Raw genomic sequence first — 17,352 nt, forward strand, 5'->3', positions numbered from 1 at the left:
GCATGTGGAACACCAAGGCGTACATATACATATGAAATTTTAAACAATTCGATTTAAACTAATATAGAGTACAATTTATAATTAATTAACTAACTTAATAAAGAAATAATTTCGGTATAAAATTATAAATTTAATTTATTAAAACTTTCAAATCATTATATGTCACGACCCTAGCCCGTCCCTAAAGGTGTTAGTCATAACAAAGTGCCAGTGATATACTCCCTTTGTCCCAATTGGTTTGTCCATTTTTTTGACTTTTAAGTGTCCCAAAATGTTTGTCCATTTGACTTTTAAGTGAATCAATTTCCCCTTTTTGCCCTTTCTTTAGTGGAATGAGGTTACTTTTTAAAAAAAGTTGAGGGTAAATGTGGAAAGTTTGATTTTTTTAGGTGTAATCATCATGTTCCCTAAAAAAATTAGATTTTTGAGATTGGACAAATAAATTGGGACGGTGGGAGTAATCCTAAGGCCATTTCAATAATAATCATCTCGCTAGCAATGACTAAAGGGACTCAAATAATGACAAGCGGAAGCAAACTCCATACTATTACATGATAACAAACTATGTGTCATTATAGAAGGATCTTTACATGGCAAACCACCCAGAGCTGGGCATATTTACAAGTCAAAAGTGTCCATACAGTACAACTCCCTATCTACAAGTTCACATTTACATAGCACATCCAAAAGAAAGGCTCCACACCACCACTCTACTCTTAGTTGCCTGAAAGGTGGGAAAAAAAATAACATAAGCCGAAGTTCATATGAATGACCAATACATAAGTTACATGCTTTCTATGGACAATGGTAAAAATATTTCAAAAGGAATCTCATTTCTAGCAACATAGCATAATAATGCACATCCTCTATTCATGTCATGTCTACCAGGCGTCTCCGGTAGTGGATAAGTTAAGACGTCTTTCGTTTTCCGAATAATGGTCAAGTCTTGCTAGCCTTTTATACTATCCCCTAAAGCTGGGATGGGGAAGGATGCCATTAATAGATATAAAACATGTCCACTTTTCATTGATATTTCATGGAGTTCATATCATAGTACAAAACATGTATGATAAGGCATTAAAGTAGAAAACTTGTATAAAACCATATAATTTAGGTATTAGGTCACTCACCTTGATTCACGTATCACACGGACCTCCTATAGCAATTAAGCAATGTAAATGTGATTAGTCAATGCCAAATGCGTCTATTCATGCTTAGGATAAAGTCTTAGAAGTGTATGCGATCAAACATGAACATAGCAAAAGTTTTACAACAAAACACAGGCCAAAATCGTGGTACCTGTACCAGCATAAAGTTTCTCATTCTGATCTGCTGGTACCCATACCCCAAAACCTCAGTACCTATACCAACTGGGTTTTCCAGAAAAACACAGCTTATTCCTCTTTTGATTTCCAACCCCAAAGTCTTTCAATAGACATCCAGACTCACACCAAAACCTCACAAAAACATACTTAAACATGTGGATTCAATAGAGCTACTTTAGAAACATCAAATTCATGGATCAAAGCAAGTTCTCAACATCTAATTCAAGGAATTTCAAGCTAGGTTCTTGAGTTCTTAAGAGTTCAATCCGAAACCCAAATTCAACTTGCAATCAACCATCTAAAGTATGAATTCAACTTCTAAAACATGAAATTCAACACGAAGAACATGAATTCAAGAATAAGGAGTACGGATTACCAAGTCTATGCTTCTATTCAAGTGTATCAAGATCAAACCCTAAGTTTTGTCCCTTTTCTCCTTCTTCTTATTCTTCTCCTTCTCTCTCTCTCTCTCTCTCTCTCTCTCTCTCTCTCTCTCTCTCTCTCTCTCTCTCTCTCTCTCTCTCTCTCTCTCTCTCTCTCTCTCTCTCAACGTGGAAGATAGGACTAATTTAGAAACAACTCAGAAGCGATAGGAACAAAGAAAAGAAAACATATTTACTCTCTTTTGTTTCCATCGGGCTTAAGAGAAATTTATCATGTGTGTGTGGGTGCATGGGCTATCATGTGCCCTAATTCATTTAACAAGTAAAACAAACTCCTAAACTCGCATAATTAACCCAAAACATATCACATAATCAAACTCTAATTATAATTAAGATCAGGGGTATTATGTTATAACACATGGTAAAAAAAAATTATTGTTAAATACTAGTCAGTTCAATTATTTAATAAAATTCAAAATAACAATGTAAATTTTATTCGAAAAAAATTTAGGGCAAAAATTAGGATCGTTACAACGTTGTATAGTATGATTAATATTACTGTTTTGCTAGTTCTCATGAACTTGATTATGGGGTAATGGGTGTGTTTGATCAATTTTTTTTTTTATCATGAAGGGTGTTTGGTGCTATAGTAGATGAAAATTTCTATCGCTCGTCAGGTATTGTTTTGCTTGACTGGGGCACATAGAAGGCAACCCAGCCGTAAGATATAATCATGATGCTTGTTGGATTGTCCCCATTATGCGTTTGCGCTAATAATTTTACGGTTCCTAGTTGGTGTGAACCGACTGATGTGAAATGTTGATTGTATGGCCCGTGATCCTCGATCTTTGTTCCTCCGCTGGTGGCTTGATGGTTATTGAGACTTCTTCTCCTAGCCTGCACAGGGAGCGCACGACTAAGACCTGGCCGGGGGTTATCCCGGCAAGGCCCTCCGGCGAGAGGATCAGTATAGTGCAGAGAGAAGAAGCAAAAGATTATAAGTGTAAGAATCGAGTAGTATCTACCTCTTTAGGGTTACCATCGCTTGGTATTTATAGGGCCTCCCGACTTGTTCTCCAAGTATGATCGCGAATCTTTCACGAGCTAAGTGACGTCATGCTGACATCATGAAATAGATCTGGTAACCGTTTTCAGGGTCGAGCTGGCACACCCATGTGCGCCCATGATCATCTTCTGTTATAACCGCTTTTGCACGTGGGAAGACACGCAATTCAACAGCCACCCGTTGTCAGCAGCGGCCATACTCCGCGGGTGGCCGAGCACGCCCCTGCCGACCCTGGAACGTGACCGACGGGAGAGGATACCTTGCAAGGGACCCACCGAGGAAGGCGGCCGAGTACGGGCTTGTAATCCGTCGAGCCTGTGGCAAGTGAGGTGGCGATGAAGAATAGGGACGGGAGCCGTGCACAAGGTTTATGATTGGCACGAACTAGGCTCGGTCCGTACCACAGTGAAGTTCTATGTTCGACTTGCTACATTGATTATCCATACTTTTCATGGCTCAGTTGAAGTTAAAGTTGTGTCCTTCAAGGACCGACTATGAAATTGGTGTGATTTTGAATATGACTCGGAATTGACGTTGGTACGTGAATTTTTAATAGGATAAAAGGAAAAATTAAGCTAAGTTTCCATCGTGGTAAAATTAGAATTTTTAAGATTTATCATAATGCAACTACGACTACTTGTGATACTTGAACTTATAATGAAATGGGGTTCGTTATTCAATCACAATCACGAGATTCTATATGTTTTGCCTTTGTTTGGCTTGTGTAGAATTAAGGCTCCAATGGAAGTCAATTAGGTTGTGGTTCGCTCTATTGGATTCTTTTATACATATTCATGAGTTAGAGGACATTGCTATATTTTGACACGCGGTATATCGTTACCTTGACTTGAAAGACTTGTTGAAATGTGACTATGACACGTTATGGATGATTTGTGAATGAATGGGACATTCGAACACTTAAAATGAATTGAGAACATTCAGGACCCACCAACGGGTAAGGTGCCTGGCTGGGAATATCAGGATCCTTAAATTGGCTCGGCAAGAGCAATAGCTCATTATATATATTCAGGACCCACCAACGGGTGAGGTGCCAGGCAGGGGATATTGGAATCCTTAAATTGGCCTGGCAGGAGCAATAGCTCGTATTATATATATTCAGGACAACCCCACGGGTGAGGTGCCTGGCAAGGGGTATCGGTAGGAGCATTCGCTCATGACACTTTGATGTTGAGATGAAATTACATATGTGAGGTGTTTTTTTAGCATTGTTGTTAAGTTTGCTTATCCATATAAATTTGATTATTACAATGGGGATGCTCTAAGAGCTTCTCCGATCTTTACCCATTTTACTACTCATACCCAAAATTTGAGTAAAAAGTTTAAAAATCCATCTCCAATGTTATACCCATTTGCCTACCCATTTTGAGTTTTATCCATTTTCTCACCCAAATTTAGGGAGACTCAAATCCATACCCATTTTTTTCAAAACCTATTTTTACTCATTAATTACAAGTGTGCCACATTAATTACAAGGGTACCATTCAAGAATAGATTTGGGTACCATTCATTAATATAGTTTACAGTAATCAATATGATATAATTTACAAATCTAACAACTAATAGTGTTGATACTAATATAGTTAGCAGCGATCAATCAACAAGGATTGATTCATTTGTAATTGATTGATCTAGTTATATGTTCAGCCAATTGATCAGACAATTTGAATCGATTAAAATCATATTTGGCAGGTGTGGTAGTCAACAATGATATTGATTGATAGTGATTAGTGAGAATTAATACAATTGGCTAAAGTAGTTTGACTAATTTGTTTAATTGATTAACCACAGACTTATCTATTTCAATCTTTCAAATTATACAATTAGCAAATTTTAAAAATGGTTAACATGGATCACCTGACAAATGAATGAGTAACAGTATTTGTGATTAACATTGATCACTTGGCCAATGTAGTAATAATCACTAATGAACCAGTAAATTGAAATATCTCATTTATTTGATCCTTTTTTTAAAAGTAATTTTATTAATATAAATACTTTTATTTAATTTATCATAAAAGTAATACAAGTAAATTCAAATAAAATTTAATGTGGTAGGTACTATTAAAAATAAATAAATAAATATATATATATATATATATATATATAATAAATGGTTATTTAAAAGTAACTTACTTAAAAGTAAATATATCTATAATATAGTTTTTCCATAATATTTAAAAGTAAATTACTTAAATATATATAATAAATGGATATTCAAAAATAAATTAATTAAATACATTTATAATGTTATTTAGAAATTATGAAAAATATTTGTCAAATTTTTTATTTTTAGATAATTCTTCTAATTATATTATATCTTCGTAACAAATTAAAATTTTAAACTAGATTTATAATTGAACACAATTTTTTAGGTTTTTCACTACCCAATTCTTAGCAAAAAGGAAAAATATATGGTGTATATAGCTTAAAGTGATGTGAATATATATATCCCCAAAATCTCTAAATTTCTTGGCCAAAAAATAGGATACTTTAAAAAAAATTAATGGTAACTTCTTACCTGACCAACCGGTTGTTGTAAGTATTGCCTGTTTGTGTGGTAAGTTTTGCCTTATACAATGGTAAGTGTTGTCTTAATTAATGATAAGTGTTGTCTGTTTCTGTGGTAAGTAATCTTTCATTTTTTTGGTCAAAACCACCTCGTTTTTAACAAAACCGCTCTATTTTTAGTTTTTGGTTTTGATCCAAGGGCTGTGATTTATTTATTTTCAATCTAAAGGCTGTAATTCATTGGGAGTATGATGCTCCCAAAACTGCCTGGGAGCATCATAGCCATGGCCGTTTCTATGCATTTCGAAATGGTTGTCTATGTTTTGATGCTAAATTGTCTATGTAAAAGCTGTTAACAAACACAAATATTATGCGAAGGGGAGGTCTCCTTTTCTTACTCGTTTCTCTAGTCTAGAAGGATTTCTCATCTTTCAACCAAATTTTAGTGTGTTAGTCGTTCAATCCATTCTTGGTGTAGTCATTGTACGTGTAAGAGGACATGCTGGTAGAGCATTGGAGTTGTGGATTATATACAGGAAAGACATGACTTGATTGCACCAAAATTTTGTCACAAGCTCTGCAAATACATGAGGTTTGCAAATACTCTGTTGATTGTTAAAATGGACTGATAATGATTCAAAAACACATTCTTTTGCTGCATTTGGTACTTGTAAATTGTAGATCTAGTATTCAAAAACACATTCATAATATGATACATGACTTCTTGCCAGCTGCTCGAGTATGGAACTTCACACTGGTGGTTATCTTTACTTGTAATAATTTTTAGATGGCCATGTTGACCATTTATTGCAAGCTTTTGGGATATATCCTTTCTGCAATTAGCAATCTTGTTGTAGTGTTTTGAAGAAATTGCAAGGAACTAGTATCCAAGTAAGTGTAAATAACAAGAACAAATGTACCGATGCATTTAACGTACACTATAGGCGAAAGGGATTAGATTACCTGAACGGCAAGTTGTTATATATTATTTTATTATTTCTCTTAGCTCATTGACTTTGGTGCAAGTAAAGAGGAGAGTACAGTGCTTAAGTTCATTTAGAGTCATGTTCTATGATGCTTGTGTGGCAGTGCTGATTGCATCTGATTTAGTTCCTTTCTGCGGGTGTGAGGAACACGTTTAGAAGGAGAATGAGTTAAAGAAGTTGGTGAAGGATCTGGATGTTCGTTGGATGAAAAACTCAACATCAATTCCATTATGACAAACATTTGAAGTAGCCGGATGTTGTTGGATCAATCGAAAACAGGGATATGTTCCATGGAAGCTCTAGCAGTCTTTATGCTATAAGTCTAGTCTTTCTCGTGTGGTGTTGGGGAGACTCGAAAATGCAGTGAAAGATATTGAAGTTATTCAAGTGAATCAAATGCCAAGAAAAGAGAAAAATTTGTTGTGATTTGGAATATCTAGTTGTAATTTATTGGAATATCAAGTTGTAGTATCAAGTTTTGGTTTTGCGAAACCTAACTTCGTATGATAATTGTGATAAGTACAGCCCGACGTGGGTTATAAATTTATTGGAATGTTAATGTTTATATAGAACGTCGTCTTTAGTTTTATCTAATTGTCGTTGTTGTTAGTTTGAGACGCGAGACGTTGGGTAGGCCATAAAGCAACGGAACTATGTCAAATTTTTCCAAGGACTTCACCCATGAAAGCTATTACGTACACGATACAAACACAGTTTCAACCAAGTGAAGTTCTACTTTGGCTTGCTTATGGATATAGACACGACACGATATGGACACAAGGATACGGTCATGACACAATACAGAGGACCATTAGACCCCACCAAATACATGATATACACGTACTTCAAAATTAAAAGGAGAGTGTCCTCTAACTTGTTGCTATGACGTTGAATGTCCATTTGAATGATGGCTTCCATTTGGGAGGTCATTCAAATGGAAAAGTGTCATGTCACGAGATAAGACTTGGTCCCTGTCAATAATGGTAGTGCTCTTTTACGATAAACGACGCACTTCTTTCCTTTTATTGACTTACCCTTTTTCGACCAAAGAATGTTGGTTGGATGCTTTTGCTCCTAGCTAGAGGAAGGGACAATCTTTTTCACTAGGAAAATTTCCCAGTAATTTCATATTGAACAAGACTTGAACAATTACAAGACTTCCTACTGATTTCTTGATTTTCTGTTTGGTTCACGAGAAAGAGAAGAAAATGGACATAAAAATTTGATTTTCAAAAATTGTGTCTATCGATTGTGGATCTGATTTGTGTGAATTGAATCGTGGGTCTTGTAATTTTCAATCAAAATATGTTTGAATTTGTGCTCTTGTTCTTGATTTGAACAACTCTATATCTTTTGTACCCGATGTAGTTCTTTATAATAATAAAAAGAAAGAAAGAAAGATTGGTCTTTACTAATATCCGTTGTTGTTCTTTATAATTAATGACTTGCTTTTTTATACTTCAGATATTAGGGACAAGATTCTCTCAAAAAATATGACTTTTTCCATATTAACAAAAAGATTGGTCTTTACTAATACCTGACGTAATCTTTATAATCAATGACTTGCTCGAGGTTCTCTCAAAAAATATGACTTGGTCCATGTTAACGGAAAGATTAGTCTTTACTAATAATTGACGTAGTCCTTTAAAATTAATGACTTGGTCCCTTAAAATCAATTGTCAATCATTTGAGGCAAGGTTCTCTCAGAAATTATGATTTGGTCCATGTTAACAGAATGATTGGTCCTCACTTTTACTCGACGTAGTTTTTTATAGTTAATGACTTATCCATGAAGTTAATGGTTATAAACCTTATTTCCTTTAATCTCAACCTCGAAGATCAGCTACACTCCATACGTTGGATCATTCTTCCAAAATCTTAGGGGAGAAAAAGGACGTAAGCATATATTCACATTCACATTTAGGAGTGATTTAGGTTCGGTTCAGGGTGAAATTTCCGAAGACCGATTCAGTTCGATCCAAATATTTTCAGGACCGATCCCAACCGAAATGGGGGTTCTAGAGAGAGGAGAGGAGATCGTATCAGTGGAGAAAGAGAGAAAAGGGAGAAGGGAAAATGGGTTTTTCGTTGAACGGTGTGTTAATGAAAGGGCAAAACCGTCCACTCTGGTCATGCATACCATGTATTGGTGATTTTGTTTGAAGGTACCATGTATTTGTGATTTGGAAAGTGTATACCATCAAAGTGGTGAATAGCCTTGGTCTTCACCGCCTGCCCGTGATTTTCCCTACTTTTTTTTATTACGAGTACTTATTTTGACTGAGCCTTTGGACCAAGAAAAGAGAATTAGGCCTTGGCCAATTCTTGGAATGGAAAACATGGCCCACATATTTGGCATTTAGGGGAAATATGGGGTTTTAGGGGAAGTCAGTTTTGTGAAGTCGGCAACTAGACATAGAAAAAAGGAAGATAGTTCAGAGAAGAAAAACAGAAGGGGCTACACGCACAGCAGAGTTCGAGGAGAAAATGAGACACATACGATCAGAAAACAGAGGCTGTGCAAAGGAGATTGATCACCTTCTCCATGTCGGCTCTCAACCGAATTCCGACAGGTTCAACTCTGATGTCCGACTAATCTCCTATTCTAAGGTTAGATGAAGGTTTCTTTCAAAGTAGTTTGAACTTTGTTTGTGTTTAAGGATTAATCATTCAAACATTGGTTGTATGACTTAAGGATAATTTCATTTTTGGAATGAATGGTTTGAATGCGTCCTACTAAATCAACTTCTTGTGTTTGTATTTTAGATTTCAAACGCTTGCATATATGGTTTGTTACTGATTCACGGAGTTGGTTGAGATAGGTTATGCTTTATAAGACAAGACGTGCTATTAGACGAACCGTACTGTCGTGCTAGTAAGACAACTTGTGCTATACGAAGATAATCTATGCCAATCGATTATCCGTAAATATCTTGAATTGATTTGAATGAATAGTTCTTAACCAAACAAAATCAAGCTACGAGGGGAAAACCGGATTCAAAGCCCTAGAAACTTTTTCCACTTGTATTGCAAAACCAAAATTCTTTTATTTTCTTAGTTTAGAATTTAGAACCAAAACCTGAAACTCATTTTTGAATTGAAGTAGGAATTGATTGAAGCTGATCCAATAACGTACTCTTGTCCCTATGGAACTATACTTGGACTTTTGCCGCTATTTTATAGAGTAGTTGTAATCGTTCTGTTTTAATTAATAATTTTGATACGGTAACGACACAGTCACATTTCTAATCCACAGAAACCCAACCTAACTCCATCATATTCTAGCACCCTAGGTATGTGGATAGCGTGGCTTATCTCAGAGGGGATGCATTTCAATCAATTTCGAGATTGGAGAGTTAAGGTTTCGGTTGATCTTTGGGTTTTGCTCAAAACCCATGAGGCAGGGATTTCTCCTCTCTCTTTATATGTTTATGTGTTAATTGGGTGAAATTTTTAGTGTTTGATCATCCGAAGTTGTAGTGTGTTGAAAACTGTAAAATCTGGAAATTTAGTGCTGAAACTCAGGCAATCCTTTATTTTTTTCTAGACAGAAACTACTTCGGTATTGATACCCAAAATGGGGATATCGATACCCCTACTCCGGATGTTTTTTGTAAAGTTACACTAGATGTTACTGGTAATATCTAGCACAGTTTTAATGATTTTTAGGGACGAATGTGAGACTATGATTAACTTCTTTGTGAAAGAAAAACCATTGTCTTGGTATCGAACAAGATCTAGACTTAGGTTTGCTTTTCAATTGAACTCTTGACATATGTTTGCTACGCGATGGTATGTTAGGATGATGGAGTAATAGATTTCATTGATGAGACAAGAACCGGTATGACAAAAGGGATGGAAGGTTTATGAAGCCAGAACTAGATTTATAACTATTAGTTCCACTTGAAATTTGATACGAAAGATTTAAAAATGATATTTGGGGTTTTAGCTATTCGGGGTGTCGCTAGGTGATTAGGTGACTCATGGAAAGTATTGAGTTTGAAATTAGACTATTGAATAGGTGTTCATGGGTTTGAAATTAAAATTTTACATGTGATGGTGCGGTGAACTGATTTAAAAAAAATTTAATTTATTGGGATGAGAGAACTAGTGAGCATAAGGGTTGAATACTTATAAATGATTGGAATGGAAAGTGGATAAAAATGGATTGGGTGGAGGATATGATTGACGATAACTTAGGTTATAGAATGTTGATGTGACGTGTGAATTATTTGACGTCATTCCATGTGATTCAGTATTTGGGCTCGTGTGATACTTGTTGTTAGCTAAACAGAACTTGGTGAATCACTTGGCTTGAATGCATGGTTGCTAAGCATTGATGGGTACTACGTAGATGAGGATCTTTATAGGTATTTGTAAATTAGACTATTAACGAAAATGTCACAAAGGGGGTCCATTAGGTGGTAAAATGAGACGTGAAATAAAGGGTCAATTTACTATGTGAAGGATGTGGTGTAATACCCGCCCCGGATATTTCGGTATTTCAATTACTTTTAATTGAACTATGTGTTTTGGGGGTTTAAATCGTAAACAATAGAACTTGCGAGGGTCTTATGTGTGATTTGTGATTAGAGCATAAGTTAGAACGTGGTTCATCTTGCATGTGATAAATTCTCTTGTGCCCTTATAGCAAAATATCCTAGGGATATTTATTTTCCTCCATACGTATCTTGTTTTGTTTCTACGTAGAGAGAGAGAGAGAGAGAGAGAGAGAGAGAGAGAGAGAGGCGGCAGAGGGAAGGAGAAGAAGGAAAAAACTAAGGTGTAGGGCTATTCTTCACGAAATTATTCAAGGTACCTAGAAAGATTATTAATTTCTGGTATTTTTATTGAAGGTTCATTAGTGTGTCTAGTATACGGTGTTAAATTTTTATAATTTTCCGAGAGGTGTAGAAAAAGATAAAAATCATAAACCTAACTGTGGTCAGGATCCTATTTTTTAGCAGACAACTTACAGAGCTGCGTCTTTTATCAATTTTTTTTATAGTTAAGAGATCATTCTGCTTATGGGTCCTTATGAGTCTTAAAGATTGATGAGTTGGTGATATTTTGGCGTTGGAATTACTAAAAAATATTAAGTATTCAATTTTTAATGAATTTTTGAACACAGACTATTCTGCTGAAAATTGTGATTCGCTGCACAGAATTTTTGAGTTTGGGGGTGATTTTGATAAGGTTCCTTTATTGTGAAAAACTGGGAAAAATCAGAGATGAATGTTGGTGTGTGGTAATGGTGTGTACCAAATTTAGGATTTATTAGATGCATATTCTAAATTTGGCGGATTTTACAAGTTGGTGTGTCCCTGCTGAGTTTTGTATTTGTTGCACTGACACATTTTGAGAAAATAACCATATCTTTTAGCTCGGGTATCGGGTTAGTGCACGAGTTGTTGATTCTGAAACTAGACTCGTATATCTTTTGGAATATATAAAGGTTGTGGCTTAGTTTGTACCAGGTTAAATCAGTTTTTGATTTAAAGTTGATAAACGTGCAGAATCTGTGATCTTGGACAGATTTTTGTGTAACTTTGGACAAGCATAACTTTGTCGTCCGGACTCCGTTTTTAACAAACTTTATATCAAAATTCATGTACCGGAGGTGTACTTTCTAATGGTGGTGGTTTCATGATCTGGTTTTAATCCTATAAGAAGTTGTAGACAGAATACGATAGGCTGGTCGTAGATTTCAAACCAGATGTAGGGGTTATGTAGTGTTTGATTGTTACGCTTGTTTAAGGACACTTCTAAACCTTTAAGATGGACATGCTAGTATTTGTTAAGCATCTTTAATCTATTGTTGGTGTTATAGATTATTGTTAGGAGTTAATTGTGACGTTTAAGCGTTCAATAAACTGATATGGTTAACTTGTGGTTAGGTGTCAAGCCAGTCAATTGAGAGGGGCCAAAACCGTAAGTTTGGCATACCTCGGTCGATACAAAGGTGAGTGTGTTTGATATGGTTTTTCTCCATATAATACTGTTGTGATGGTGGGTGTATATCTTGCTAATTGTAGTTAGCTTTTGATATGGTTATCCTTACTGAGATGTTGTTGTAGTAGTGAGTGTATATCATGCTACTGTTGTTTAGCTTGGATATGTTGTGAATGTGTGCGTGTGAGGCACACCATGTCGTAAGTCATATCGTTCAATGGACGATGGTTGGGAGCATGGTGTGTGGGACACAAGATTTGGTTGTGCTATGCGTGTTTGATGAAAAGACATGCTGATGGGTGTTGATTGAACCGTCAAAAGTTAACATGTGAGGCATACCATGTCGTATGCCATGCCGGCTAATTGTCGGTGGATGGGAGCATGGTATGTGGGACACCTTATCTTGGGTTCATGGGATATTGTAGAGACTCGTAAATTTCTTTAATAATCTTAATGCTTTATAAGTGGATAAATGATGGTTTAATGTGAAAATAATGGTTGTGGGTTCATGTGCAAGGATTTGGGAGATGTGGGTGTTAGTGCAATTTGGTGTATATGTGTGTGTGTGTGTGTGTGTGGCAGGGGATTTATTTCCCCTCTCCACCTCTTGGTCTCTCACTCTCTCTCCCGGTCTCTCTCTTTCTCTCTCAGCACCCTCTCCATCTCTCTCTCAGTCTCACTCAAAAACCCAACAAATCAACTTCAACCCTTCGTCAATCAAGCTTAAATCCTTCACCTCTACGCGTTTTGGAGCTTGAATCGCGTTGGTAGGAGCTCGGTGACCCGTAGTTGGCTTGGTTCGGAGTTTGAAGTTCTAGGGTTTGTTCGATCTCTTTGTTTTCGGCTTGGGTAATCGAGGTAGGGAATTTTACCTCTCTTTATATGTTTTTTGAGTGTTTCCTTGCTATATTCGAGCTTGTATTGGTTGTTATTGGGATTGGAACAAAATCTGAAAATTCTGTTAAAATCGTCTGCAAAACACTCTACCTACCGGTAAGTACTTTTCACCTACTGGTAGGACAAGCAAGAAATTTTTCGTAACCAGCTCAAACGTACAGCAGTAGCTCAAAAGCTGCTCAAGGATTCATTCACCTACCCCTACCGGTAGGGACTTTTCGCCTACTGGTAGGCCAACCATTAGATTCTTGCGTTCAAAATCGTGGCATCTCTGTTTCAAATTTGCGTTCAAAATCGTGGCATCTCTGTTTCAAATTTCTACCGGTAGGAACTTCTCACCTATCAGTAGGCCAACCATTAGATTCTTGCGTTCAAAATCGTGGCATCTCTGTTTCAAATTTCTAACGGTAGGAACTTCTCACCTACCGGTAGGTCAAGTGCTTCTACCGGTGTAGGTGGTAGGTCAAGTGCTTCTACCGGTAGGAACTTTTCACCTACCGGTAGGTCAAGTCCTTCTACCGGTGTAGGTGGTAGGTCAAGTGGTTTCGTTCAGATGTTGGCCTTTCTGTTTCTAGTTTCTACCAGTAGGACTCGTTCACCTACCGATAGGAGATTGAGCTGCTGCTGTGTCTTTCAGCTGCTTTCCTATATCTTCCAACTCGCATTTTGAAGTTTCTCGTCGACTCTAATGGGTTTGTTTATGCATCCTTTCACGTGTTTTGAAGAGCATTACTTGTTTCACTCAGGAGTAGTATCCGATGGACTTAAATGAGCTCGTTGAGTTAATTGTTGGAAAAACTTGAATCAACGGAATGACGTGAGCAGACTATAGATACAATGTGACACCTTACCGACTAAAATGAGTTGAAAACCGTAGTGGACCCGTAGTTGATGCGTGAGGTATGGGTTTAACTTGAAGTCGGAAATCAAATATGAGAATCAGATATACGGGGTCTCAAGCACTCAAAACGTGAATTGGATATACGGGGTCTCGAGCACCCGGAATGAAAATCGGATATACGGGGTCCCGAGAACCCGGAATGAGAATTGGGCATACGGGGTCATGATCACCCGAAATGTAGACAGGGTATACATGGCCCAGTGCCCGGAATGTCTCTAGATCTATCTTGCGGTGTGACGTTTGTGAAGAGTTCCTTGTGTGCTTACCTAAGACCTATGGGAAATACATGGGATACTAAGTTGTTGGGATGTAAATCACGTATAGTGGATATGTGCGAATTGTGATTTGTGTAAGAAGGGATTTGAAAGACAATAATAGATCGTTTGACAAGAGTAAAGTGTTTATTGAGTTCATCACATCTGACATAGTGCTTGTGTCTTATCTATGCTCCTTCATCATTCAAAAGTTTGTATCTCATCGGCATCTCTCATCTCATTTGCATATAGAGTGTGCGTAGACTTTTCTACTGGGCTAATGTAGCTCAAGCCTTATATTATTTTTAGGTACTAACCCAGAACCACAGCTTACATGTCTGGAGTGATTGGAGTATGGGCATCATTATTTTGAAAGCTAACCAAAGGAGTTACTCATCCATCTTTGTAAATTTCTTTTGAAGATGCATTTGTAACTAGAATTGTAATTCTTTTGACTTGGAATATTGTAACCCTTAATCCACTTCAAAATTTGATACCTATGTTAATTTGGGGCCGTCGAGCCAATATTGTAATGATTTGGAACCGTGTGAACTTGGAAGTTTTTGCTTTGGGAATGAGAATACGGTGATCTTTTAGGTATCGTAAGGGATATTTGTGAGGATTTATTTATGAAAAACCTTCTATATTTATGTTAAAAATTCAGGGCGTGACCAATTTAGCAGACGTGTCACTGCATGTGATGTGATTACATTCATATTGTTGTGCATTGATTATTATTGCTCAATTGGGTGGATATGTTGGTTATAATTGTTATACACATTCTAGTATTTCAGTTACATTGGTAATGTGTATTCATGTTGATATTCCTTCGGGTATTGTGGTATTATGTTGAGCATTTCTATATCTCACACACTCTGGCTTTCCTTTTTGGTCTGCCAGGTACCAAGTTGCGTAAAGTGGGTCCACTACCAGTCATCGTGTTGAGGTGTTTTGCTAGCGTCAGGTGGGGTTTTGGTTACGTTGTTGTCAAGTGCTGGTACAGAACTTAATTTGTAAGGAGTTGTAGCTAAGGATAGTTAAAGTTTTTTTAAATTGTATAGGTTGTAATTAAGTTTGGTTGATGGTTGACGTTCTATTTGAGGTTAGCCTTGGACGTTGTGGATGGTCCAGTTTGTTGTATGTGGTTGATGATGAAGTTGGTTTATTCAAGTTGTAAATAAGTCGTCGGTGTATGTGTTGTAGTATAGAATTTTTAAAGTACTCTAATGCAGATGTTATTTCTTGATTGTGCGATGTCATGGTTGGTTGGTCAATACGTTGACTCATTTTTTTGTTAAGGTGATAAGTCTTCCACTGGGTGATTATTTCTGACAGGTTGTGAGGTGTGGTTTGGTCTTCTGTGTGGAATGTCACGTGGTCGCGCCAACTCGGGCCCACTTTGGGTGCCGTTTGCGGGGCGGGGCGTGACATGTGGGGTGTTGTGTCTTCTTTATTGAAATGATAAAGATGAGATTATTTACGTGTAAGTGAATCTAAGTATTGGTGTGAGAGATGTTTTGCTATGTGTGGGGATTAGAGAAATGGCGGATAAAGAGATTGCTCGCTTAGTGAAAATAAGGGACACTATATGAGTGGTATGGTGGATAATTGAACGGTTTAATAATTAGAAAGCCACGGATCCACCATAAGGTGAGATGCCGGAATGAAAGCCACGGATCCACCATAAGGTGAGATGCCGGAAGAGGGAACGCACGAGGTCTCAAACACTCGAAAAATGATATCGAAATACATAACAAAACGGAAACGGAAAATCTTGTTATTGTTTAGTATCATATTAAAATGGGAATATGTGTGTTTGATGAAGAGGCTGTTTGATTAACGAGATTAAAAGGATGTAATTAAGAAATTGTAAACGTTAAACTTGAGTTGGCATCTTTGAGTGTTCGAAATGTCGATACTAGCTTCTTTTCTTTTTATAGACTTTTCAAATTGTTGTGGTTGAGTCGGTGTACTAGATCGTTTGGAATGTTTGTACTTGCCTTCTTTCCTTCTCATAACCTTCCTTATTGTCGGTCATTTTTCTGTTATTGGTCTGATAAATTGTTTGGTATGAAGACATGTTGATACTTGAGGTGTGATAGATATTGTGGGAGGTTTATGTTAGTGTTTCACATGTGGATTAAAAATGGAATTTCGATGAAAATAGAAATAGGAAAAAGGGCCATGTGTGTGTATGAAGATGAATACTCGTTGACACGTTGGCATTAAAGTGAATAATATAAAATAGAAGGGATATGGTGGAGGATACGACAGATACTTATTGAATCGAAATCTATAGGACTGATTTAAGTATCCGCATGAGTCTTTGGGGTGTTGCATCAGATTGTTATTCGACATGACCAATACTCGCGTTATGTGTCTTCCTCTCACGCATGTGTGTACGTTCTCGTAAGAGGTTGGTCAGTGAAGTGAGACAAGTTAGAGGAAATAGTTGATTAAAGAACACAGAATGTCAGTAGGCAAACCAAAGGGAGAAGTTTTTAATAAGGATTGAGATAAGTAGTGTAAGCCTAGACTTCAAGTAAACAGTGTATATCTATGTGTGGGTGAATGTGTTGGTATGTATAGGGTTTCTAAAGTAAGGGGGTATTATGGGCATTACTCTTGTCTAAACATTATTGTTCTCATCAAATCAAAAATATTTTTCTTTGGCACCAATCATCCTATTTTCATATAAAGTTAGCGGAGATTTTTCTACTGAGTTAGTGTAGCTCAATCCTTCCTTTCAGGTGTGACCCCGAGACCATAGCAGGGTGTGCATTGACTTGGAATGGGAAATCCTTTTTGGAAGTTGACATCGAGAAGTTACTTGGCATCGTGGTAAATTATATTTTAGAGACATAATGCAATTTTCATTATACTTGTTTTGAGTAAGGATATATGTAAACACATAACTCTTTTCTTTATTTCGTACTTATGTTAATTTGGGGCCGTTAAGCCATGGAAGTATCATATTTTGAAATCTATTGGATTAAAAATGTGTAGTTCGTGGAAATGAGAATGATAAACTCTTTTTTTTTTTTTTTTTTTGGGGGGGG

This window comes from Rhododendron vialii, chromosome 3a, assembly GCF_030253575.1.
Source record: "Rhododendron vialii isolate Sample 1 chromosome 3a, ASM3025357v1".
Lineage (NCBI taxonomy): Eukaryota > Viridiplantae > Streptophyta > Magnoliopsida > Ericales > Ericaceae > Rhododendron > Rhododendron vialii.